Source organism: Schistocerca nitens, chromosome 9 (assembly GCF_023898315.1).
Source record: "Schistocerca nitens isolate TAMUIC-IGC-003100 chromosome 9, iqSchNite1.1, whole genome shotgun sequence".
In the NCBI taxonomy this organism is placed as follows: Eukaryota; Metazoa; Arthropoda; class Insecta; order Orthoptera; family Acrididae; genus Schistocerca; species Schistocerca nitens.
Genome location: NC_064622.1, coordinates 87,697,160 through 87,722,749, shown reverse-complemented (window position 1 = coordinate 87,722,749; position 25,590 = coordinate 87,697,160).

Below are 25,590 nucleotides of genomic sequence, written 5' to 3'. Positions count from 1 at the left end.
CAAGGTAGTATATGTGATGACATTTATAACGATAGACACAAATGGGTAAAAAAAATAAAATGCAAGTACTAGAACAGGTATAATAAGTAACAAGTTTAGTAAATATCATGAAAAGCTTCTCCTAGAAAAAATACAAAATGGATTATTGAGCTGAAAGAAGAAACGCAGACTATGCTGAAAAGTAGTGAACTTCGAATTAACAGGTAGTGAAATGTGTATAAAAAATGTGTTCCATAGCTGTCCTTTCCAAAACCTTCAGTCATCCTACTACGCAATATAACACCTGCTGTCAAAGTAAACTGCAACAAATACTTAAATAACTACATAGCATAAATACCTAACTTCAACATTATCCTCATCTGTAAAGAAAAACTTCATTATTCATATCATCATAACTCCATCATTATCATCACCTGTAAACAAAAACTTCATTATTCATAGTACCATATTCTTCATCATTGTTCATTATCAGCATTCATTATCATCTGCAAAAATCATTTCATTATTCATCACACAACTATTCCTAATCCCTAGCATATTTCATCACTTAAAACTAAAATGTGTAGTTCTGTCTGACAGCTTGCATCAATCGCTTTGTATTCTGAAAGAAAAAATTAGTTAAGACTGCTATTCTGCGATGTGTATAATATATTCTGGTTAATGCTTGTTAATTCTGATCCATTTACTCGTCCTCATTAGCTTATTGCATCTTCTTTCGTTTATTCCATAGGTGAAATTCCCACTTCTGTTTAATTCATTTCCTGTACGCATCATTTATTTCTGAAATTGATGAACAAAGATTAATGTCTTGCATTTAAATCATATACCCATTAAATAGTGACTGGTTAATGGTGACTCAATTAAGCATACAACATAACATGACAGAAAACGTAATATCTCAAAGCACAGACAGTGTTTAAAGGCAAAAAGTGTACAGAGAATATCGTAATGCAGCAGCAAAAAAGGAAAATGTAAAACAGTCACGATGTTGAGATATCACAAGGCAAAATGTCAAAGTCAAATGGTGTGTGTTATACCTTAACTAGTTCACAGTGCATACAAACAAAACATGAAAACAATCGTACATACATAAGAAAGACAAAATGTGACATTCGTTGTGTTCAGCTTATATGTAGTGTAGTTAATAGATGCGATAATTAAAGACTTCAATGAAGAGAGAATTTGATAAAATTAATGCGTCATTATAGAGAATTGCATAATTATTCATAAAATGCGTAAGTTCATCTGAAAAAATGCACGGTCTAGTGTGTAACGACAAGAAGAGCGACCTGCTAACCTTACCTTGCCGGGCACTTGCCAAGAAAAAAATACGATAATCATCAATAGGTAGTCACATAAATGTAATTGCATAAGTGGTCACAAAATGTGTAAGTTCATCTGGAAAATATGCACGGTCTGATGTGTAACGACAAGAAGAGCGACCTGCTAACCTTACCTTGCCGGGCACTTGCCAAGAAAAAATACGATAATCATCAGTAATTAGTAATGTCAATATAATTGCATAAGTGGTCATAAAATGTGTAAACGGCCTCATAGCATGTTACATCGTAAAGTGGTTTCATTCGATAAAGGGTTTAATGTTTGACACATGATGGTTGCCTTTCGATTTTCTGGTTCTCAGAGTTTCGACGTGTACAACATTGGGGTGAGGAATGCTGCGAATCCGATATGGACCTGTGTATAGAAGTTCAAATTTACTGCACTTACCTTTTAATTTGCTGGATAAATAGTGTGTACGTACTAATATCTTCTGTCCAACGTGAAAGTCTCGGTGTCTACAAACCTGTTTTTGCTGTCTTCTCCGGCGCTCTGCGGCACGTTTGATGTTGTTCAGCGCAATGTCAATTATTTCGTGGTGTCGTAATCGACGAGATGTAGGAAAATTTACTAACTCTTTGATTTTGTTGGGTGGTTCAACGTTTTTCAGTATAACAGACGGAGGTAGCATAGTGGATTCATTTGGAATGGAATTAATTACATCTTGAAATGAGTGTACGTGTGTGTCCCAATTAACATGTCTTTTGTGGCAGTATATTCTACACAGTTTACCAATTTCTTTCATTAGTCGTTCACAAGGGTTCGAAGAAGCGTGGTACTTAGATATATAGATCGGAGAAATGTTTCTAGCTCGTAACATGCGTGTCCATATAGCAGAACGAAATTGTGATCCATTGTCAGAAATTACTTTCTTCACATGCCCTATATGAAATAAGAAATGCTTTACAAATGCTTTCGAAACAGTTTTAGCAGTAGCTTTGCGTAACGGAGTGAAGGTAACAAATTTTGAAGTGAGTTCAACAGCGACAAAGATGTAGCAAAAACCTCTATTAGTTCTCGGAATTGGACCAAAAATGTCTACTGCGGCCATATGTCTTAATTTAACAGGTACAATGGGATATAATGGAGGAATGTGTGAAGTGGTGTCAGACTTAGCTTTCTGGCAAATTTTGCATGACGCTAAAACTCGTCGTATACGTTTTTCCATGTTTGAAAAATAACAGTTCTGTCTCAGTATCAGAAAACATTTTCTTGCTCCATAATGTGCGTAGCTTAAATGAGTGTACCAGATTAATTTGTTAACCAGTTCGTCAGGAATGCATAATAACCAATTGTTACTGTCTGGATGAGAGCGGCGAAACAGAATGTCATTGCGTACAGTGTAGTGGTTTCTAATCGTAACATTATTCTTATCTTGCCAAAGGTGTTTAATTTCTTTCCACACATTATCTTTGCTTTGCTCTCGTGCTATGTCCTGTAATGACGATGAAATAAAATTTTCAAATGCAACTTGCTGAATGTACATGATACTGAAATTTGCTTTGCAGAAGTTGGTTGCTACGTCTTGCTGATTGTTGCTGAGAGAACGAGAAAGTGCGTCTGCTATAACATTTTGTGTACCGGGAATGTGAACAATCGTAAAATTAAATTCTTGCAAATAAAGTTTCCATCTACTTAACCTGTCGTGAGTAAATTTAGCTGAAAGTAAAAATTGTATAGCTCTGTGATCTGTGTAAACGGTGGTATGTCTGCCATAAAGAAAGTACCGAAATCTCGTAAAAGCCCATACAACACATAATGTTTCTAGTTCAGTAACGGAATAATTTCGTTCAGCAGGTGACAAAATGCGGCTTGCAAATGCGATGTTTTTAATTACTATTGAGCCATCTTCTTCAATTTCCTGAAAAATGTGTACGCCTAAAGCTGTGTTGGAACTGTCGGTGGCAATAGAAAAATCTCGAGTAAGATCTGGGTGCGATAAAAGTGGAGCATTCAACAAAGCATATTTCAAATAACATTCTCGTGAACAAAATTCTGCGTGTCAATAAGTATTGCTTACGTTACTGGAATATGCAATCTGTGCTGTATCCGGTTAAATTCTGTCGTACGTGTTGTTATTTACGAGAGGATGCTGTGGCATTTCGACTATTTGAACTGTTCTGTTATTTCTTACTGACGTGTTACGCTATAGATGACACCTATTGTCTGTTTCATTCATGATTATATGTTGTTGCTGACATTCTTGCTGCTGAAAAGATCGACTGTAATGAAATGTACGCTGAAAATTGTGCTCGTTAATTTTACGTCTGTCATAATAGTCACTTCTATACGGCGCATTACGATACGAGTCGAAATAGTGTGTTTCTATACGTAGTTATTTCTTTGCTGCCGTGCGTTACTATTTGTTGTATCAGGGACTATACGTGCACGCGGCGAAACATTAAAGCTTGTACATTACATTGTTGGTCAGGAATGCTAAGCGGCTGACTTTCATGCCGTTGTGGTGAAAACATCTATTGTTACTAAAAGGTGGTTCCTGTTGCTGCTAATTTTACACATACTGATGATTACTATTTTATCTGTTATTAAAATTACGATGGTAGTTCTGGAGTGCCTAAAGAGAATTGTCATTTTCGGTAAAAATTTGTCACATCCGGTTTTCATTACATTTTTCTTAATTCTAGGAAGCGCAATAGTTAAAGAGCTGTTTTGATAGATATAAAGGATAGTAGAAGAGAAGGCAGCAGTGCAGAAAGCTAAAGATGAAACAGCACTACTACAGCTCGGGGCCCTATGCTCGCTACGGCACATATTCATTAAAGCGTAATGAATCCCCTGAGGTCAATTACGCACTACAAATAAATTTTAGTTTTTGCGTTGCAGGCAATAGCGGTAAAAATCCAATAGCAAATTGCTGTATCCATGCTAATTGCAGTTTTTGTAAAATAGGCAATGTTGATAAAAATACAAAAATAAATTGTCGTATCCAGTTCAAAGCCAGCTTCTGCATTACAGGCAATAATGGTGAAAGTACAAAAATAAATCGACGTAACCAGTTCAAATCGTGTACCTGTGCTCTGTCATTATTAAATTCCTTAGATTTTCTTACAAATGCAAATTGCTCATAATCTACGTTCTCGTCACTGATTTTAAGAATACGTTCAGGTTTGTGTGAGAATCTGTTTGTCTGTGTCAAGTTGCGTGGCTTTTCAGATTTTAAGTCGCGTAGCTTTTCGCATTTTAAGTCGGGTAATTGCTGTAAATTGTTCAAACTATACGCGCTGCGTGAGTCTGACAAATTTTCGCAAAGTGGCGTCTGCTGTGATGTGTTATTAACCGAAATATTTTTCATCTCTGTTACTTCTTGCTGTAAACTTGACAGTTTTCGACGCAATGTGTTATTAGACGAATCAATCTCATTAATTGTCTGCTGTAAATTTTGAAATTCAGGTGTTTGGTTAAATGAAACCGGTGTAGTATCGTCTGATTTACTGTCATTAGTATTTTCAATGATGTCAATACGACTGGCCAATTCATCACATTTTTCAGTCAGTGTTTTAACCTGATCATCGGTTTTAGTGTCAGTGGCCTTAATCTGTTTTTGCAATTTACGTGTAGTTTCGTTCAGTTTTGTAACATCGGAATCCTGTGTTAGTTCTAATTGTTCGAGTCTGTCAGTCACTGTTTGAAAATCTGTTATGTATGTGTCTGTTTTCGATTTCAGATCAGAAATTTCGTCACGTAATTCTGTGTTTGACTGTTCGATGGTATTAATTTTGTCGGACACTGGAGCAATATTGTTGTCTACATACGTTTTTGCCTTCGCAAACATTTTACGCTTGTCTTCCTGTCTCTGAGCAGTGATTGTTTCCATTACCTGACGTTTTACTTGATTTTGATCCTCAATAAATTTGCGGAAACGCGTATCACTGTTTTCTATATGAAGACTAAGACGTTCGTTAATTTGTGTGTTCTGTTGTTCGAATTTTGCGTCAATCTTTTCATCCATTGTACGCGAAAGTTCTACCGTCATTGCTTTAAACTCGTCGCGTAATTGTGTAGCTTTTTCAGAGCATTGTTTAGCGACTGTACTGATTTCCGCTCTAAGTGTTTCTGTTGCAGCTGTTTGCAATTCCCTTAATTCCTGAGCAACAGACTTAATTTCTTCACTACTTTTTTTTGAACACGTCTCAATTTCCACGCGTAACTGTTCCTTAGTGTCATGACACTGCGCGGCAACGGCTCTAATTTGTTCACATAACTGTCTGGAATTGTTGTCAAATTTTTCATTAAGCTGTTTGTTCTGTTCACTAAGTTGTTTGAATTTTTCATCATTATTGTCTAATTTTTCACTAAGTTTGTCTTGTTTTTCATCCGACCGTATTGAATTGCTGTCTATTTTTTTATTCAACTGTTTGGAAGTGCTGTCAAGCTTTTCACTAAGTTGTTTATTCATTTGCAGCAAAAATGCCATAATTGGATTCGACATAAAATCATCATTTCTGTTCCCTGTGCTAATTAATGGTGGATCTGGAATTGTCTCATTTTCCGTAACCATTTGGTTATTCTGAGATTCACAAAAAGGTTTGTCAGTCGGATGTACACTGTCAGACATTATTTCGGAATTAAGTAAATCTGTCGTACTTTCACTACACTGACCATTTTCATTCGAAAAAATTGTCTGTACGTTACTTGAATTTACCAGACCGGGTGTGTTATGCTGGGCAGCACTCATTACAGTAGAGCTCCCCGCGTCATCAATTGTCGTCAAATTAACAGAGGAGACAATTGAGTTCGATTGTTCATCATTAAGGTAAAAGTCGTCATTAGCGGTTGGAATGCACTGACTGTTAGTGAACGCAGCATTGTCATCACTACTCTGCGTATCACAATTGCTATCGGTCATGTTTAAGTCGGAATTTTCATTCAAAATACCTCGCGATACACTATTCACAGTCTTTCGCGGCATTTTTACAATAGTCAAAATTATTCAAGAAGGAAATAAGCACAAATACAAAAGCAACACACAAATACAACAGAGCAACGAATTGCCGATGATCTGAGGAAAGAAAGTCACAAAATTAGTAAAAGCGTTGCGCCAATTCTAATTATCTCTAAGCAAATAAGAGCAGATATCTGACTGTTTTTCAAAAGATTCACACGAAATACGATCCTGGACTGGGTGTCGCCAAGTGTAACCTGCCCACAACATATTCTAAAAAATAACTATATTTATTAGTAATGGAGCCACAGCTAAGTGTAAACTCCCCACAAGAATATTAATGGCAAAGACAATTAAATGAAAGCTCGCTATCTGACTCAAGTACAAGTTCCCATTAAATAATGAACGCTAATCCCATGACAATGAAAGTACAGTGTTAATCAAAACTCAATTTAACCGAAAAGTCGGTGTTTGCCCTGTGCGAAACGAGAATAAATTTCTTACCTTAGTGAAACTGCATGTCAAAATTCTGCTCTTATTGTTCTCTGGCGCTTGCATGAAAAGCATTGGAAGTACCTTTTAAAAATCTTTGTTAAAAGGAAATGGAAGGAAATTTGAATGATTGTCTCTAAAATTGCTTTTAAATCAAAATTATTATTGGGGGCGATTTTTGAAAGTTAAATTACAATGACTGTTCGTTACATTATCTGATGAGCGCAAAGCTGCATGATTATTTATTTAAATAAATTATACCTCGTCCTGAATCTCGACCATTGCGATGCCGACGCCCGCCGACTGCTCTCCGCTACTGCTAGCAACCGACTCCAAGCACTACTGAGGACTGACTACTGCAGACTGACTGACTGCTCGCTACTGCGAGTCGAGCGCAACTGCTCTGGTCAGAGATTCTACAATGTCTCAGCATCGCTGCCGCACAACATACGTGTTTCAACTGGTGGAAATTAATTTTGAAAAGGGGTAAAGTTAATAAAGAAAGTAAATGTGCGGCCGTTACGTCAACAATTAACTAGCGGTAATTAGATATTTGAGATTTGGGGGAAATCACAGTCGCCAGTCCTAAGGACAATTACTATAGTAACTGAAAAAGAAAGGTTATTACACATATAATTAGCACTAGAAGCGTGGCAACTGAAGGTTGACACGTGTAGTGTGAAAACTGAAAGTTTGTCAGAAGTAATAAATTTCGCTACACTCTGACTTAATTTAGCAAAAGAATTAATAAAACCGGAAAATCGAAAGTTAATTTAGTGACTGAAGTTAATAGTGAGCTTTCTTTCTGAAGCACATCGAAATCCAGCAGAATACGGTTAGTCTTGGACTACCTCAACAATCATTTCAAAAGCAACTTGACTCTACGCAATTTAGAAACAAGAGATTTAACTTTGAACTTGAATTAAATGATTCTGAATAATTAACAATAATAAAATTTAGTACGTACCAAGCTGAGCTGCAGTCACAGGTAAGCTAAAATATGCTAACAAAACTCGCACTCTTAATTTGTGCTTGTGTAATCTAACTATTGTAGCCAGCTATGCTTTAACTGCACTTGGAAACTAAAGTAATGAAATGCAATGATAGTACTTTAATGCTGGCGTCTGAATTTCAACGACACTCGGTTTCATTTCGGAAAAGGAAGGGACCCTACTTGGTAATGCAATTGGGACAATGAGCAACAAAGGTTCATGCTGAGTTGCTGTAATTTTGCGAGCCAAATGGAACAATTTGAAAAGCTGAGGTCTGCCATACAGTTCTGAAACTTTACGTGCTTTTAGTCTTCCTTGTTAGTTGATTGAAGGTTTGAAGCCGTCGATCGAGGAGGTGGCGACGGTCACTCATTGTCGGCCGTCGCTGTTGCAGAAGCTGGATGTTGGCGCGCCTTCTTCTCGACACGGTCACCCAAACGAAACGGGCTCTTGATGTGCGCCGGCTAATGCTTCCCGTCCGCGACACCGTGCCAGAAACTAACATAGCAAGTCGAGCGCAATTACATGCTGCTAAACCCCGAAAGCGCGGCAACTCGCGGGAGCGTCACACCACACACCTGCTCCACTCGCTACTCCAGCCAGACCCCAACTGCTCTGCCCGCGCTCCACGCGGCAGAGTTAACACTATCAAAGATCCTACACACTTTGATTCTTCACACGACCTATCGATGTAATCGTTCGATAGCAGTTTTCCCTAGGCAAGACCCAGCGTAAAAATACAAATAATATTTACGAAACAAACCAATTATACATCGACATAAATGCATATATATATATATATATATATATATATATATATATATATATATATATATATATATAGTAAAATAGGAGGATATGCATTTCCGGCGTTACACGTGCCCCACATTGTCTGAGGATGTTCGTGTAACCTAAACAGACTCAGAAAATGTCCCAAAAAAGAAACAGCGGAAATGCATATGCTCAAAACATCAACAAAATTTAGCATTCGTCTAATTAACCGCAAACCAATTTTTAGACGATAATAATTGAGTGGAGACACTCCTAATCTTATTCCACTCTGTCATCTTGCACAAAATAAAACAGGTTGACAATATATTAAAATTCATAGAAAGCATAGAAAATGGTTTAGCTATTCTAAAAATCTAAATTCCTAGCAGTATCAAGAAATGGAATACTATTTACAAAATTAATCAGATTACATGGTCATAGAAAACAGGTATATCAAAATACGCAAATTAATAATTAATTACACAGAATACGTATTTTATATAAACTTTTCATAATTAATATTCTCGTCATGAGTGTGCACTTGACGCTAAACAAGAAATTAATATACAGCAGATCGACAATAACATAAATGTTGACAACAGAATTCTTTCATATCAGCTGTCCGGGAAGAAAAACAACTCCGCCTTCCGTACTCGCAAGTACAAAGAATGCCGACAGCGGCACAAGAGCCGACAGCGACCCGAGAGCCGACAGCGGCTCCACCTTGCCAGTATTGTTGCGCCCGCCTGTGCGGCACGCTTGATCTCACTCGCCTGTGTAGCGGCATTTCCAGAACGTCCGTTTCACTGAATTCTTTAGGAAAACTCACTCCCGAGTAATCTCAAGGAGTCCCTTAATACTATCACAGTGGATAACTCAACACTGTCCATCATCACACGCATGTACTAGCCTGAAACTTGAAACAGCGTCTAAGTACATCGGCAATGACTAGTAAAACACACATTCATGAAATCTGACAGCTAGTTACAAAGCATATTTACATTCCTTAATCTATTGTGACTCAGCTGAAAACTTAAACTAGCAGCTTGGATTTTTCAATTGGTTAAAACGTCTAATCAAAAATTAATTACTTGTTAATTACAAGTTCTTTAATGACCTCTAGGTCAGGCAACAGCATCGCAACATGGCACATCCTTAAATCTTACACTCTATATTACATACTGTACAAATTACCCATTCTGTGGTATTAATCAATCCTAGGTTGGTACAATTTCAAGTCTACAATATTCCGTATACCTAATCGTTTTCCAGAGCTTGGATACTCTAAGCAATAAGCATTTGTGTGAGGTATACCAATGACTTTATATGGTCCATTATAAACAAACTTAAATGTAGAGATTACATTGTCTATCTCGCTCGATTTCTCATGAGCTTTTACAAGTACTAAGTCTCTGATTGCAAACTTAGCAAAACGCGCTTTAGCGTCATGACGACGTATGCGAGCATCAGCTTTTAGCTTCATTACTTCTCGCAAACGATCTTTTTTCACACCAATACTAATGTCAATCCGTGGAGGGAATTTGATTATCTCTTCCAATTCACTTTCTACACTTTTGTCAATGCCGAAATTCCTCACGTTACGGCAGTTCAAACTCATTCCTACGTCAATGTCATCCGGCCAGTCAACAATGTGTATAGGCTGGTATTGCCTATGCACCCCGTCTCCTGCCTCGTCAAAACCAACTATCATTGTTTTATCTAGTGACATACATGTCAAAGTTTTGCTTTCGCAATTAATCACTGCACGGTACTTTAATAGCCAATCTAACCCGATAATTACTTCCGTAGTTAAGTCTGGCACGACGACAAACTCTTGTTCAAATCGTGCCCCACATATCTCGAACTTGACAAAAATCTGTTTTGTGACCGGTTTACTGGCCTTCTCAGTAGCACCGATAATTTTCACTCCTGTTACTGGCATAACTACGATGCCAGGTCTGTCTTTCAGTAACTCAAATATTTCCCCAGATACAGCACTCAATTCTGCACCGGTGTCAATCAACACGTTTAGTTGTAGGTCGTGCATATTAACAGACACTACTATCTGTCTACACTTGTCCTCGACTGTTTCTTTATTTTCCCACAGTAAATCCTCGTCTATATCCAGGTCATTCCAGAAAAAACCATCCGGCTTTGATCCCAAATCCGGCTTATCTGGCGGCTTTTTCAGCCTCTGTTCACATACAGTTTTAATTTCAACACGTTTGTCCTGAGGCTTAGTCTGTAGCTTCGCCTCCAATACCGAAACCTTTTCCTCTAACTCGTCAACAAGTGAGTGTTGCCCTGCTATCATTTCACTAATTGTCACCTTCGTTGATTCCACTTTGGCCAGATTGATATCATCCGCCAATCTACCTGGAGGAATGTGCCCAGTAGTCTCTGCAATTACTTCCGCTAGATCTGCGCAACCCACACTGCTATCGTCTGACCGTATAATGTCAGCTCTAACCTCATACACGCTGTAATCCACATGCTTTTCTACCAATCGTGTCCGGCTATCACTAAAATTTTCGTAATCTTTCTCCTCAATACTTTCGCAATGTTTAAACTGGAGTTTTGCGTCGGATGGGTCGGCTACTTCTACCACTGTAACTTTCGGTAAAGTCTGCCGGTTAGGGCCAGAACTTTCCGTTACTACTTCAACAGCCAACTCCTGCGGGACGAAACACGACGAATCTTGCTCGTGCTCCCCATTAACATCAACTATTTCTAGTAAAGTCTGCCGGTTAGGGCCAGAACTTCCTATCACTTCACAAATACTCTCTTCCTGTGGGACGAAACGCGGCAAATCCTGCCCGCGCTCCCCATAAACGCTTCACCCATACAGACCCCTATAATCTCTTAGTTCGTCGTATAAGCGACCGAACTGCCTTAACCAGACCTCATCCCTCTCTGCATCCCCTCGCTCGATGACGGACGTTTTATCCGACATCTGATCTTCTCTCAACACTTGCGAATCATTCTTAAACTCAATCTCCAGTTCCGCTGTGGGTATTACAGCTACCACTTTATAATCGATTTCCGGAACACTACTTAAATTGTTCTCACTGACAGTGAATGTACTTCCTACTGCCGTGTATACAGCTCATTTACTACCAGTGGGCGCACTCCTTTCTCCTAACACTGGCACACTCTCCCGCCGTTGATTATTCCACACGGAATTTTCATAACGACGACACCTGGGTTTTCTACTGTTATTGGGCCGCCAAAATTTCTCCACGCCCGGTCGGCCCCTCACCGGCGCGGCTAATGGTTTCCCTGTCTCGTCCCAGCAGATACGCTCCCCGGATGCTGCTGAGGCGGCTGATCACACACTCTGGCGTTATTACTATTCTGCGAAGCCCGTATCACGCTAGTATGATACTGGTTTCCGTCATTCCTGTTATTATTTGCAGTGTATCGATTGTCATTACGGCCCGAACCACTATTGTTATTGCTGCCAAGATTGCGGTATGCATTATTCCCATAGTTATGATTGTTGTGGTTGCTGTGGTACCCGTTGTTGTTACCACGGCCTCTACCAGTATCGCGATTATTGCGCCAATTGTCCTCGTCCTCAACTCTTTCAAGGAATAGATTGATTGTCCTGTAATTGCATCCTACGTAGCGTTTTGTATCATCTGGAAGCTTCTTGTAGAGTTCCCAGACTATTTCGGATTCCGTGCGGCGATCACGCTAATATTCCAACTTGCGGATCCAGCCCTCACAAAACTCCTTCATCGAGCCGCGCGAATTCGCATCGAAAGGCCTCGATACGACAAATTCGCGCCAGACACTTTGCTGTTTTTGCTCTGACCAGTATTCAGCCAGAAACAAATTTTTAAACTCGTCAAAGGTCAGGTTCGTAATGTTGAGGTTTAAGCCCCAACGCTTGGCATCACCAGCCAACACATCAATAACCGCATTAATTTTTCTCTCATTAGTCCATGATCTGGGTAAAACTCTTTCACAGTTTTTAATGAAATCCGTCGCGTGTATACCGCCTTTTTTCAAGGGGTCGAACCGCTCCTCTTTCGTCAACAATTCCGAACTATGTGCACAGATTGGCACATAGCTCTGTTTTTCTTCAAGTTTCTTTTCTAATTCCGACACTCTCGTAATCACTTGGCAAGTGGTTGTCGCAAGCGTTTCCACTTCCCTCTTTTTCTCTTCGCAGGTATTAGCCTGCTTCCTCACTTTGGTATCTACTTCGGATACTAAAACCTTTAAAGTTTCCACCTTCTGTTGATCGTCTTTTCTCACTAATTGAATTTGTTCCGTCACCTCATTCTCGATGATCGGAGCAACTGCGTCTCCTACACTTTTCTCGAATCTGCTAATTTCGGAATTAAAACGCGTATTTATGCTCGCAATTACCGCCTGAATGCCTATCATTTCCTGTTTAAGATTACCGATTTCGGTATTAATCACAACAATATCTTCTTTGATTTTATCAACTTTTGTGTTAACAATTCCAACATTGTTGTTAACAACATTAATAGCTTTGTTCTGATTGTCTAGGTTCCTGTCAATTTTTTCAGACTGAGCTTTAATTTCTGCCGATTGAGTTTCTATCTTGCTAGACTGAGCCTTGATTTCGTTAATCAAAACATTCAATAAATCAGTTAAATACCCGGAAACTACCGGTTTTACTTCCGTAGCGGCTTCCTCTTTAATTGTCCCCCCGTATTCGTCATCAAGGGATTCCGATTTGATTTTCACTTCCGATTCCGAAACATTTTCTAATGTTTGGAATTCCATTTCTGCTCTTTGTTGCGTCTCGGCGGTCGCGTCTTTCATGCTAGCCGCCTGCCCCTGAACAATGGGTACCGGGGTGCGTGTTTCCCACTGTTCGACCGATTGTTCCGTACCCAAGTCTACCAAATTTTGGTAATTGTTGCCTTCACTCATTTTAATAATTTTCAATATAAATAACAAATCTCAAATCTAATTAGGATTCCTCAGACTAATATTCTCGCTGACGTATCGACCATTTCGTAACCAGTACTTTGTTACGAGATTTGCACAATGCAAAATTCGTGTCCAGAACAACCTCAAATTTGAAGATTGTCCTCTCACCAGGTCGCCACGTGTAACCTCCCCCTCACTTATCGACCTTAATGACAGTGAAAAATTAAACCGCGTGTACCTAATGGGAAATTTGGGAAAGCAATCGTCACCGAAGTTAATCTGTCGGTAAAGAGGGAGGAAAGGGTTACATCTAATTGAAAGGAAAAATGCAAATGAAACTGGTGGAAATTAATTTTGAAAAGGGGTAAAGTTAATAAAGAAAGTAAATGTGCGGCCGTTACGTCAACAATTAACTAGCGGTAATTAGATATTTGAGATTTGGGGGAAATCACAGTCGCCAGTCCTAAGGACAATTACTATAGTAACTGAAAAAGAAAGGTTATTACACATATAATTAGCACTAGAAGCGTGGCAACTGAAGGTTGACACGTGTAGTGTGAAAACTGAAAGTTTGTCAGAAGTAATAAATTTCGCTACACTCTGACTTAATTTAGCAAAAGAATTAATAAAACCGGAAAATCGAAAGTTAATTTAGTGACTGAAGTTAATAGTGAGCTTTCTTTCTGAAGCACATCGAAATCCAGCAGAATACGGTTAGTCTTGGACTACCTCAACAATCATTTCAAAAGCAACTTGACTCTACGCAATTTAGAAACAAGAGATTTAACTTTGAACTTGAATTAAATGATTCTGAATAATTAACAATAATAAAATTTAGTACGTACCAAGCTGAGCTGCAGTCACAGGTAAGCTAAAATATGCTAACAAAACTCGCACTCTTAATTTGTGCTTGTGTAATCTAACTATTGTAGCCAGCTATGCTTTAACTGCACTTGGAAACTAAAGTAATGAAATGCAATGATAGTACTTTAATGCTGGCGTCTGAATTTCAACGACACTCGGTTTCATTTCGGAAAAGGAAGGGACCCTACTTGGTAATGCAATTGGGACAATGAGCAACAAAGGTTCATGCTGAGTTGCTGTAATTTTGCGAGCCAAATGGAACAATTTGAAAAGCTGAGGTCTGCCATACAGTTCTGAAACTTTACGTGCTTTTAGTCTTCCTTGTTAGTTGATTGAAGGTTTGAAGCCGTCGATCGAGGAGGTGGCGACGGTCACTCATTGTCGGCCGTCGCTGTTGCAGAAGCTGGATGTTGGCGCGCCTTCTTCTCGACACGGTCACCCAAACGAAACGGGCTCTTGATGTGCGCCGGCTAATGCTTCCCGTCCGCGACACCGTGCCAGAAATTAACATAGCAAGTCGAGCGCAATTACATGCTGCTAAACCCCGAAAGCGCGGCAACTCGCGGGAGCGTCACACCACACACCTGCTCCACTCGCTACTCCAGCCAGACCCCAACTGCTCTGCCCGCGCTCCACGCGGCAGAGTTAACACTACCAAAGATCCTACACACTTTGATTCTTCACACGACCTATCGATGTAATCGTTCGATAGCAGTTTTCCCTAGGCAAGACCCAGCGTAAAAATACAAATAATATTTACGAAACAAACCAATTATACATCGACATAAATGCATATATATATATATATATATATATATATATATATATATAGTAAAACAGTTACAATGTACGAAGACACAGAAATGTCATATATTCAGGTAACAAATTAAGGAAAAAACTTACAGTACAATAGATGGAAATAGGAGGATATGCATTTCCGGCGTTACAACTCAACTTCTGAGGTCATTAGTCCCATAGAACTTAGAACTAGTTAAACCTAACTAACCTAAGGACATCACACACATCCATGCCCGAGGCAGGATTCGAACCTGCGACCGTAGCAGTCGCGCGTTTCCGGACTGAGCGCCTAGAACCGCTAGACCACCGCGGCCGGCGACATGATTAATGGACGTGACCTCGTGCTGTGCTACATTCTGGGCACACGACCCTATTTGGTAGCCTTCCAATTGTTTACGCCGAAGTGCCGAAATTTTTGCTTTAATTTCGTTAATTGTTTCGTAGTTGTCCACAACTGTTGCATCGGAGTTGTACAAATACCTTAGACACTGAAAATAGAATGCCAAAGGTGCTTAATTTCTTTCCATACATTGTCTTTACTTTGCTCTCGTGCTATGTCCTGTAATGACGATGAAATAAAATTTTCAAATGCAACTTGTTGAATGTACATGACGCTGAAATTTGCTTTGCAGAAGTTGGTTGCTACGTCTTGCTGATTGTTGCTGAGAGAACGAGAAAGTGCGTCTGCTATAACATTTTGTGTGTCGGGAATGTGAACAATCGTAAAATTAAATTCCTGCAAATACAGTTTCCATCTGCTTAATCTATCATGAGTAAATTTAGCCGAAAGTAAGAATTGTATAGCTCTGTGATCTGTGTAAACGGTGGTATGTCTGCCATAAAGAAAGTGCCGAAATCTCGTAAAAACCCATACAACACATAATGTTTCTAGTTCAGTAACGGAATAATTTCGTTCAGCAGGTGACAGAATGCGGCTTGCAAATGCGATGTTTTTAATTACTGTAGAACCATCTTCTTCAATTTCCTGAAAAATATGTACGCCTAAAGCTGTGTTGGAACTGTCGGTGGCAATGGAAAAATTTCTGGTAAGATCTGGGTGCGATAAAAGTGGAGCATTCAACAAAGCATGTTTCAGGTTCACGAATTCAGAGTGTGCTTGCTTATCCCATGACCAAATAGTGTTTTTACCTGTTAATTGGCATAATCTAGGTGTGTCTAGTGCAGAGTGATGAATAAATTTGCGAAAAAAGTTAATTAAGCCCAAAAAACTGCGTAATTGTTTCTTTGTTGTAGGAACAGTAATGTCACGTAGAGCTTGAAGTTTTTCTGGATCAGGCGCAATGCCTTCTGCTGAAATTACGTGTCCAAGAAATTTTATAGAAGTTTTACCAAAATGCGATTTACTGAGGTTAACTGTAAGTCCTTGTGCATGGAAAGTTTGCAATAGTCGTTCTAAAATCAGATTATGTTCAGACCAGTTAGCTTCTGCAATAAGAATGTCGTCTACGTACGTCGTAATTCTGTCTTTAAGTTCTGTCGGAAGTATTGTGTTCAAACCGCGAATAAAAGCAGCAGAAGAAATAGTTAAGCCGAACGGTAATTTACAAAATTGATAACAGTCACCAAAACAGAGAAAAGCTGTATACTTTCTGCAATTCGGATGAAGTTGTATTTGCCAAAATCCCGATTTCAAATCTAATGTGGAATAAATAGCTGTACCGTGAAATTTCTGTAGTAGTTCTTCTAATGTCTGTGGTCGATCTGTTTCATTAATAATAATGTCATTAATAACTACATAGCATAAATACATAACTTCAACATTATCCTCATCTGTAAAGAAAAACTTCATTATTCATATCATTATAACTCCATCATTATCATCACCTGTAAACAAAAACTTCATTATTCATAGTACCATATTCTTCATCATTGTTCATTATCAGCATTCATTATCATCTGCAAAAATCATTTCATTATTCATCACACAACTATTCCTAATCCCTAGCATATTTCATCACTTAAAACTAAAATGTGTAGTTCTGTCTGACAGCTTGCATCAATCGCTTTGTATTCTGAAAGAAAAAATTAGTTAAGACTGCTATTCTGCGATGTGTATAATATATTCTGGTTAATGCTTGTTAATTCTGATCCATTTACTCGTCCTCATTAGCTTATTGCATCTTCTTTCGTTTATTCCATAGGTGAAATTCCCACTTCTGTTTAATTCATTTCCTGTACGCATCATTTATTTCTGAAATTGATGAACAAAGATTAATGTCTTGCATTTAAATCATATACCCATTAAATAGTGACTGGTTAATGGTGACTCAATTAAGCATACAACATAACATGACAGAAAACGTAATATCTCAAAGCACAGACAGTGTTTAAAGGCAAAAAGTGTACAGAGAATATCGTAATGCAGCAGCAAAAAAAAAAGAAAATGTAAAACAGTCACGATGTTGAGATATCATAGGGCAAAATGTCAAAGTCAAATGGTGTGTGTTATACCTTAACTAGTTCACAGTGCATACAAACAAAACATGAAAACAATCGTACATACATAAGAAAGACAAAATGTGACATTCGTTGTGTTCAGCTTATATGTAGTGTAGTTAATAGATGCGATAATTAAAGACTTCAATGGAGAGAGAATTTGATAAAATTAATGCGTCATTATAGAGAATTGCATAATTATTCATAAAATGCGTAAGTTCATCTGAAAAAATGCACGGTCTAGTGCGTAACGACAAGAAGAGCGACCTGCTAACCTTACCTTGCCGGGCACTTGCCAAGAAAAAATACGATAATCATCAATAGGTAGTCACATAAATGTAATTGCATAAGTGGTCACAAAATGTGTAAGTTCATCTGGAAAATATGCACGGTCTGATGTGTAACGACAAGAAGAGCGACCTGCTAACCTTACCTTGCCGGCCACTTGCCAAGAAAAAATACGATAATCATCAATAATTGTTCACATAAATATCTGAAAATGTATTACAGTGTGATAAATCATAAAGTATGTTCATGTAATAAACGGTTTAACATTGGAGATATGGTGATTGCCTTTCGATTTTCTGGTTCTCAAAGTTTCGACGTGTACAACATTGGGGTGAGGAATGCTGCGAATCCGATACGGACCTGCGTATAGAAGTTCAAATTTACTGCACTTACCTTTTAATTTGCTGGATAAATAGTGTGTACGTACTAATATCTTCTGTCCAACGTGAAAGTCTCGGCGTCTACAAACCTGTTTTTGCTGTCTTCTCCGGCGCTCTGCGGCACGTTTGATGTTGTTCAGCGCCATGTCAATTATTTCGTGGTGTCGTAATCGACGAGATGTAGGAAATGTTACTAATTCTTTGATTTTGTTTGGTGGTTCAACGTTTTTCAGTATTACAGACGGAGATAGCATAGTGGATTCATTTGGAATGGAATTAATTACATCTTGGAATGAGTGTATGTGTGTGTCCCAATTAACATGTCTTTTGTGGCAGTATATTCTACACAGTTTACCAATTTCTTTCATTATTCGTTCACAAGGGTTCGAAGAAGCGTGGTACTTGGATATATAAATCGGAGAAATGTTTCTAGCTCGTAACATGCGTGTCCATATAGCAGAACGAAATTGTGATCCATTATCTGAAATTACTTTCATCACATGCCCTACATGAAATAGAAAATGTTTTACAAATGCTTTCGAAACAGTTTTAGCAGTAGCTTTGCGTAACGGAGTGAAGGTAACAAATTTTGAAGTGAGTTCAACAGCGACAAAGATGTAGCAAAAACCTCTATTAGTTCTCGGAATTGGACCAAAAATGTCTACTGCGGCCATATGTCTTAATTTAACAGGTATAATGGGATATAATGGAGGAATGTGTGAAGTGGTGTCTGACTTAGCTTTCTGGCAAATTTTACATGACGCTAAAACTCGTCGTATACGTTTTTCCATGTTGGCAAAATAACAGTTCTGTCTCAGTATAAGAAAACATTTTCTGGATCCGTAATGTGCATAACTTAAATGAGTGTACCAGATTAATTTGTTAACAAGTTCGTCCGGAATGCATAATAACCAATTGCTGCTGTCTGGATGAGTGCGGCGAAACAGAATGTCATTGCGTACAGTGTAGTGGTTCCTAATCGTAACATTATTCTTATCTTGCCAAAGGTGTTTAATTTCTTTCCACACATTGTCTTTGCTTTGCTCTCGTGCTATGTCCTGTAATGACGATGAAATAAAATTTTCAAATGCAACTTGTTGAATGTACATGACGCTGAAATTTGCTTTGCAGAAGTTGGTTGCTACGTCTTGCTGATTGTTGCTGAGAGAACGAGAAAGTGCGTCTGCTATAACATTTTGTGTGCCGGGAATGTGAACAATCGTAAAATTAAATTCCTGTAAATACAGTTTCCATCTGCTTAGTCTGTCGTGAGTAAATTTAGCTGAAAGTAAAAATTGTATCGCTCTGTGGTCTGTGTAAACGATGGTATGTCTGCCATAAAGAAAGTGCCTAAATCTCGTAAAAGCCCAAACAACACATAATGTTTCTAGTTCTGTAACGGAGTAATTTCGTTCAGCAGGCGACAAAATGCGGCTTGCAAATGCGATGTTTTTAATTACTGTTGAGCCATCTTCTTCAACTTCCTGAAAAATGTGTACGCCTAAAGCTGTGTTGGAACTGTCGGTGGCAATAGAAAAATTTCTGGTAAGATCTGGGTGCGATAAAAGTGGAGCATTCAACAAAGCATGTTTCAGGTTCACGAATTCAGAATGTGCTTGCTTGTCCCATGACCAAATAGCATTTTTACTTGTTAATTGACATAATCTAGGCGTGTCTAAAGCAGAGTGATGAATAAATTTACGAAAAAAGTTAATTAACCCCAAAAAACTGCGTAATTGTTTCTTTGTTGTAGGAACAGTAATGTCACGTAGAGCTTGAAGTTTTTCTGGATCAGGCGCAATGCCTTTTGCTGAAATTACGTGTCCAAGAAATTTTATAGAAGTTTTGCCAAAATGCGATTTACTGAGGTTAACTGTAAGTCCTTGTGCATGGAAAGTTTGCAATAGTCGTTCTAAAATCAGATTATGTTCAGACCAGTTAGCTTCTGCAATAAGAATGTCGTCTACGTACGTCGTAATTCTGTCTTTAAGTTCTGTCGGAAGTATTGTGTTCAAACCGCGAATAAAAGCTGCAGAGGAAATAGTTAGGCCGAATGGTAATTTGCAAAACTGATAACAGTCGCCGAAACAGAGAAAAGCTGTATACTTTCTACAATTTGGATGAAGTTGAATCTGCCAAAATCCCGATTTCAAATCTAGTGTAGAATAAATAGCTGTACCGTGAAATTTCTGTAAAAGTTCCTCTAAAGTCTGTGGTCGATCTGTTTCATTAATAATAATGTCATTAATGTGACGTGAATCAAGTACAAGGCGAAGTGAGCCATCTTTCTTCTTAACAATATGCAGCGGGTTTATGTACGGACTAACTGCTGGTTCAATAATTCCTTGATCGAGCATATCCTGCAATTCTTTTTTAACCTGTTCTCTGTGAATATATGGAATGGGATAATGCTTTGCTTTAAATGTGTCGTGCTGTTTCACCTGAAATTCATACATAAAACCGGACATAGTACCAGGAATGTTGTCGAAAACTGGAGCTTGCTGTAAAAGAATTTTATGTAATTGCGTTCGTTCGTCATCTGTATTTGCACTGCTTTGTTTAACTTTATCTGAAATCATCTGCATTACGTCGTAGTCAGCTTCGTCTGGAGTATGATAGTTGTGTACGTACGTGTCTGTGAACAATGCGGAATTACAGTCTATGTTACGTGTTGCGGAAATGACCTCTGTGCGGTTAATTGTTTGTTCTTCCGCAGATAAAGAATGCTGAAACTCTAAAGCTAATTGTACATTGTCGTCCTTCAACATTAAATAAGAATTTTGAAAATCGACCACTGCGTCGTGTTGTACCAGAAAGTTCATGCCTAAAATAACGTCTGTTGTCAACAAGGGAACAATCCAAAAATTTGAATGAAAAGTATGACCTCACACTGTCTTTCACGTGCCCGGCCAGTCCCAGTTGGTGCTACGGTCCCGCAGGCCTCCCACCATCTGGTGTTCATCTTTCTGTTCTCGACTGGGAATCTTTGGCGACATACTCCCACACTTTCATTCATTACAACCGAGCTGTTAACATATTACCTCTATGAATTATGTGAGCAGTCTAATGAGTAGAGAACGTGGATTGAGAGTAAATCGAAGAAAGTAGCAGATATGAGAACAGTAAGAAACTTAACATCAGTATTGATGGTCACAAAGTAGATGAAGTATAAGACTTATACTATCTAGGCAGCAAAATAACCAATGACGGACGGTGCTAGGAGGACATAAAAAGCAGACTAGCAAGGGAAAAAAGGGCATTCCTGGTCAAGAGAAGGATATGAGCTCTCAGAAACAGTTACGCTGTTATCCCTAAGGTAACTTAATCTTATGATCATAAATTATGGATCAAAACAACAAACATAATGATATAATAATGAAGAGTTTATTTATTCTTCATGTCACCCCAACAAAGCATCATCATTAAATATAGAAAGACAAACAAAAAACTATATAAAAGTAAAATGTTCGTATCAAACATAGGCCTTGATTTCAGAAAGACATTTCTAGGAATGTAGGTTTGCCGCACAATGTTATTTGATAGTGAAATATGGACGTAGTAAAACATGGAGTGAGGGAAAACGGGAACAGAAGAGAATTGTAGCATTTGAGATGTTGTGCTACAAACGAATGTTGAAAATTATGTGGACTGATAAGGTAAGGAATGAGGAAGTTCTGCACTGAATCGGAGAGGAAAGGAATATGTGGGAGATACTGACAAGGAGAAGGGATAGAATGATAGGACATCTGTTGAGATATCGTGGAATGACTTCCACGAGGCTAGACGGAGCTGTAGAGGGTGAAACTGTGGAGGAAGGCAGAGACTGGAATACATCCAGGAAATAATTGAGGACGTAAGGACACGGTGGGTAGGGCCAGTGCGTCACCAAGCTTCTTGTGTCACAGAGATTTCAGCGAGCGCAAATTTAAAGGATCCACCATTAACGCCGAACTGTATGGTACTTCCGCTGCATGCGGAGGTAAATCAGAGGGAGGAGCACATCTGTGTGTCACAGCGTGTGGAGGAGGCGACCCGCATCGCTTCGTGGCCCGTCTACCTCGTAGGGGCCTGCGCTAAGCCGAGCACCTTTTGAAAGGCATTAGCGCGTTCTGCCGAGGCAGACAGCTACTGTACCTTCCAGATAGCTGCGTCGCGCTTATTAACCCTCTACCGCAGCGCAGGTCTCAGCGACGGCAGACACGAGCGCCTCCCGCCGGGACGCGCATTCAATTTGGCCGCCGCGGGCTCGTGGAAAATTACTCGCTGGCGCATGGCGAGCACCTCCTCGTCTCCTGCGGCGCAGCCGCGCACCAAGTTATTTCATTAACCCCTGCAGTCGCCGCTGTCTGCGCTAAACGGATTCTGTGGCGAGGTGCGACCGAGCGGTACGTGTCTCCACCTTGCAAGGCAGCAGCCGCTGTGCACTGCTTTCCACGCACGGCTTGAAGATCTGGAGATGTGGCGCAGACGACGTGTAGTGTTGAAGTCCAGTGTCCCTTCAGGTTCCGCCACATTACTGTAGCAGCTGGCTAGTGCAATGATAGTGGTTGCAAACACTCGTTGTCATGTTCACTTCGTGGGATCGGATAGTTTCTGATTATCCCCATTCGTTCTAGTGAACCACTGCTTCACCTAAAGAAGTCCCAGGATAATTCCCCCATTGTCGAAGACATCATCCGCTTCAGTACCACTACCCTGCAACCATTTAAGCGTCTTCATATCTCCCCGAATACTCCAACAAGAAAAGCTCGGTCGCCTTCCGGTGTTCCGCTTAAATGCCACTTCCGTATCTTCAACAAAGCCATTCCCACTTACTACCTTGTCTAATATCCTCTCAACTGAAACTTCCTGGCAGATTAAAACTGTGTGCCAGACCGAGACTCGAACTCGGGACCTTTGCCTTTCGCGGGCAAGTCCTCTACCAACTGAGCTACCCAAGCACGACTCACGCCCGTCCTCACAGCTTTGCTTCTGCCAGTACCTCGTCTCCTACCTTCCAAACTTAACAGAAGCTCTCCTGTGAAACTTGCACAACTAGCACTCCTGAAAGAAAGGATATTGCGGAGACATGGCTTAGCCACAGCCTGGGGGATGTTTCCAGAATGAGATTTTCACTCTGCAACGGAGTGTGCGCTGATTCTGGAAACATCCCCCAGGCTGTGACTAAGCCATGTCTCCGCAATATCCTTTCTTTCAGGAGTGCTAGTTGTGTAGGGTTCGCAGGAGAGCTTCTGTTAAGTTTGGGAGGTAGGAGACGAGTTACTGGCAGAAATAAAGCTGTGAGGACGGGGCGTGAGTCGTGCTTAGGTAGCTCAGCTGGTAGAGCACTTGCCCGCGAAATTCTGTTCTGGATCCTGTTAATTAATGTCGTGTAATGGGTCCAACGCCACCATAACGCCTTCCCCCCCCCCCCCCCCCGCCGCCTTTGCTGAGACTACTGTCTTATCACATAAACCGTACCTGGCAACCCAATCTCCATAACGCCGTTGTCAGATCTTCCTTCGTCTTCTCTCTCCTCCATGATCACTTGCCATCTACTCGTTACCTAGGAGCGACCACTAATCGGAAACCAATGTCAGCGTGATCTGAACACCAAGCAGCTCACTACACAAAGTCAACTCCTACGTATCAGTATCGCCTCCCAGTAACGTCATTTGACTCCTCTCAGTGCTCTTTTCAGCACCATACACTTCTTTCTGTGAGTTTTCTGCACCATGTAGCGTTTCGCGCACGAATGTGTCCATCCACTTCCATGTTGTAGGTCCTGTTAGTGCATGGCTCTGACCTACATCACACATCCCACTTCATCTTTCTAATAGAGGTCGGTCGAAATTCCCAATACGAACATCTACGATACGTAATGGGGAGTGAGTAAATATAGTTCTGAGAAACAAAGAAAGTACAGGTATTGCGTGCCACTTACTAGGCAGTTGCACTAACCACTGCACCATTCTGACATAGTGGCCATTCCAAATGCACAGACTACCCTAAGATGCTACTGTCAGACCCAAATTCTCAATCTATCCACACACTACAAATGTAGTGAATTTTGCCCATTATCCTCATTACTTACTGCATTTACAGATTCCCATAACAGTTCGAGCTTGGTGTGCATCCGGACAGAACAGATAGTTAACAAAAGGAACAGACAAAACACACAGACACACGCACGCACGAGAATTTGGGTCTGACGGGAGGCGTGCTGGGGTTGTCTATGCATTTGCAATGACTACAGTGTCCGAATGACGCAGTAGCCAGTGCACCTGCCTAGTAAATAGGAGACCGGGGTACGAATCCCACCCGGCACAATTTAAATATTAATGTTTGATCTCTTATCCAAAGATATAGGATGTCTAACAGACCGCAAAATAAAATTTGCAAACAAACTGTAAAAGTTACGCCTTGACAACTCTTCCTATTCCATAGACAAGTCTCTAATATTGTGGTGAGTGAAAGGTGATGGGTAGAAGTTATCGACTCAAAGTTGTTCTAAAAAACGTAGATGATCAGCATGTAACCATATTTACGTATGGACGTGTTATGTGAATGACAACGACTCGTTCCACATCATTATCGCACAAATGATCCACTGAACATGACACTAACAGAACTAGATCGTTTAGACAAATGCGAGACTATCAGATGTAGGGGATACATGATAAAGATTACAGTTGAGTCAATATATTGCCTAAAAACATGACTCATTATGTTGTGTGGTTTATTAATTTCATGCAGTTATACAGCCACGGTAATCCAAATTCACAATATCCTCATAAGGCGCTTAAGGAAAAGTAGGAGGTCCATGACGACTGTGAGGGGCTCAGACCCTATGACCACTTCATTTAAACTTGTTAGGGAAAACTATGCCCTTATGCTGTTGGCTAACATGACAGAAACACGTTCGCCAATTCTAACGTCATGAGTGGATCACCATTCAAATGAAATATATTGAAGTGCTGCAAGATTGTACGACAGTCCTCAACATTTTTAATACAGAAGATAAATGACTGGTAGGACTGTTCCTCTTGAAGATGTGACGTGTACGGCGCCCGAATTGCGGCTAGGTTCTCGAATGGGAAGAATGTAGACACAGTATCTGAGCAATCTATTATGTTGCAGACGTTTGTCTAGGCAACATTGCAGCAAGTAATGAGGTTTCTTTTTTCTGTAACATTTCGATTTGCAGATCATGCAGCCATTAACTCGCTAGCTAACAAACTCTGAACATGGGATTATAACCGATGCGGGATGTGTGTGGATCACAGCAAATCTGAGATTACACAAGAATTCCGGTTCCAGAGTCAACAATGCCTATGGCGGATGTTCGGTATCGCAGAGACAATGTTTCATTTGCGCAAACCGTCGCAGAGAAAGACCACAAATGATGAACGGGCGT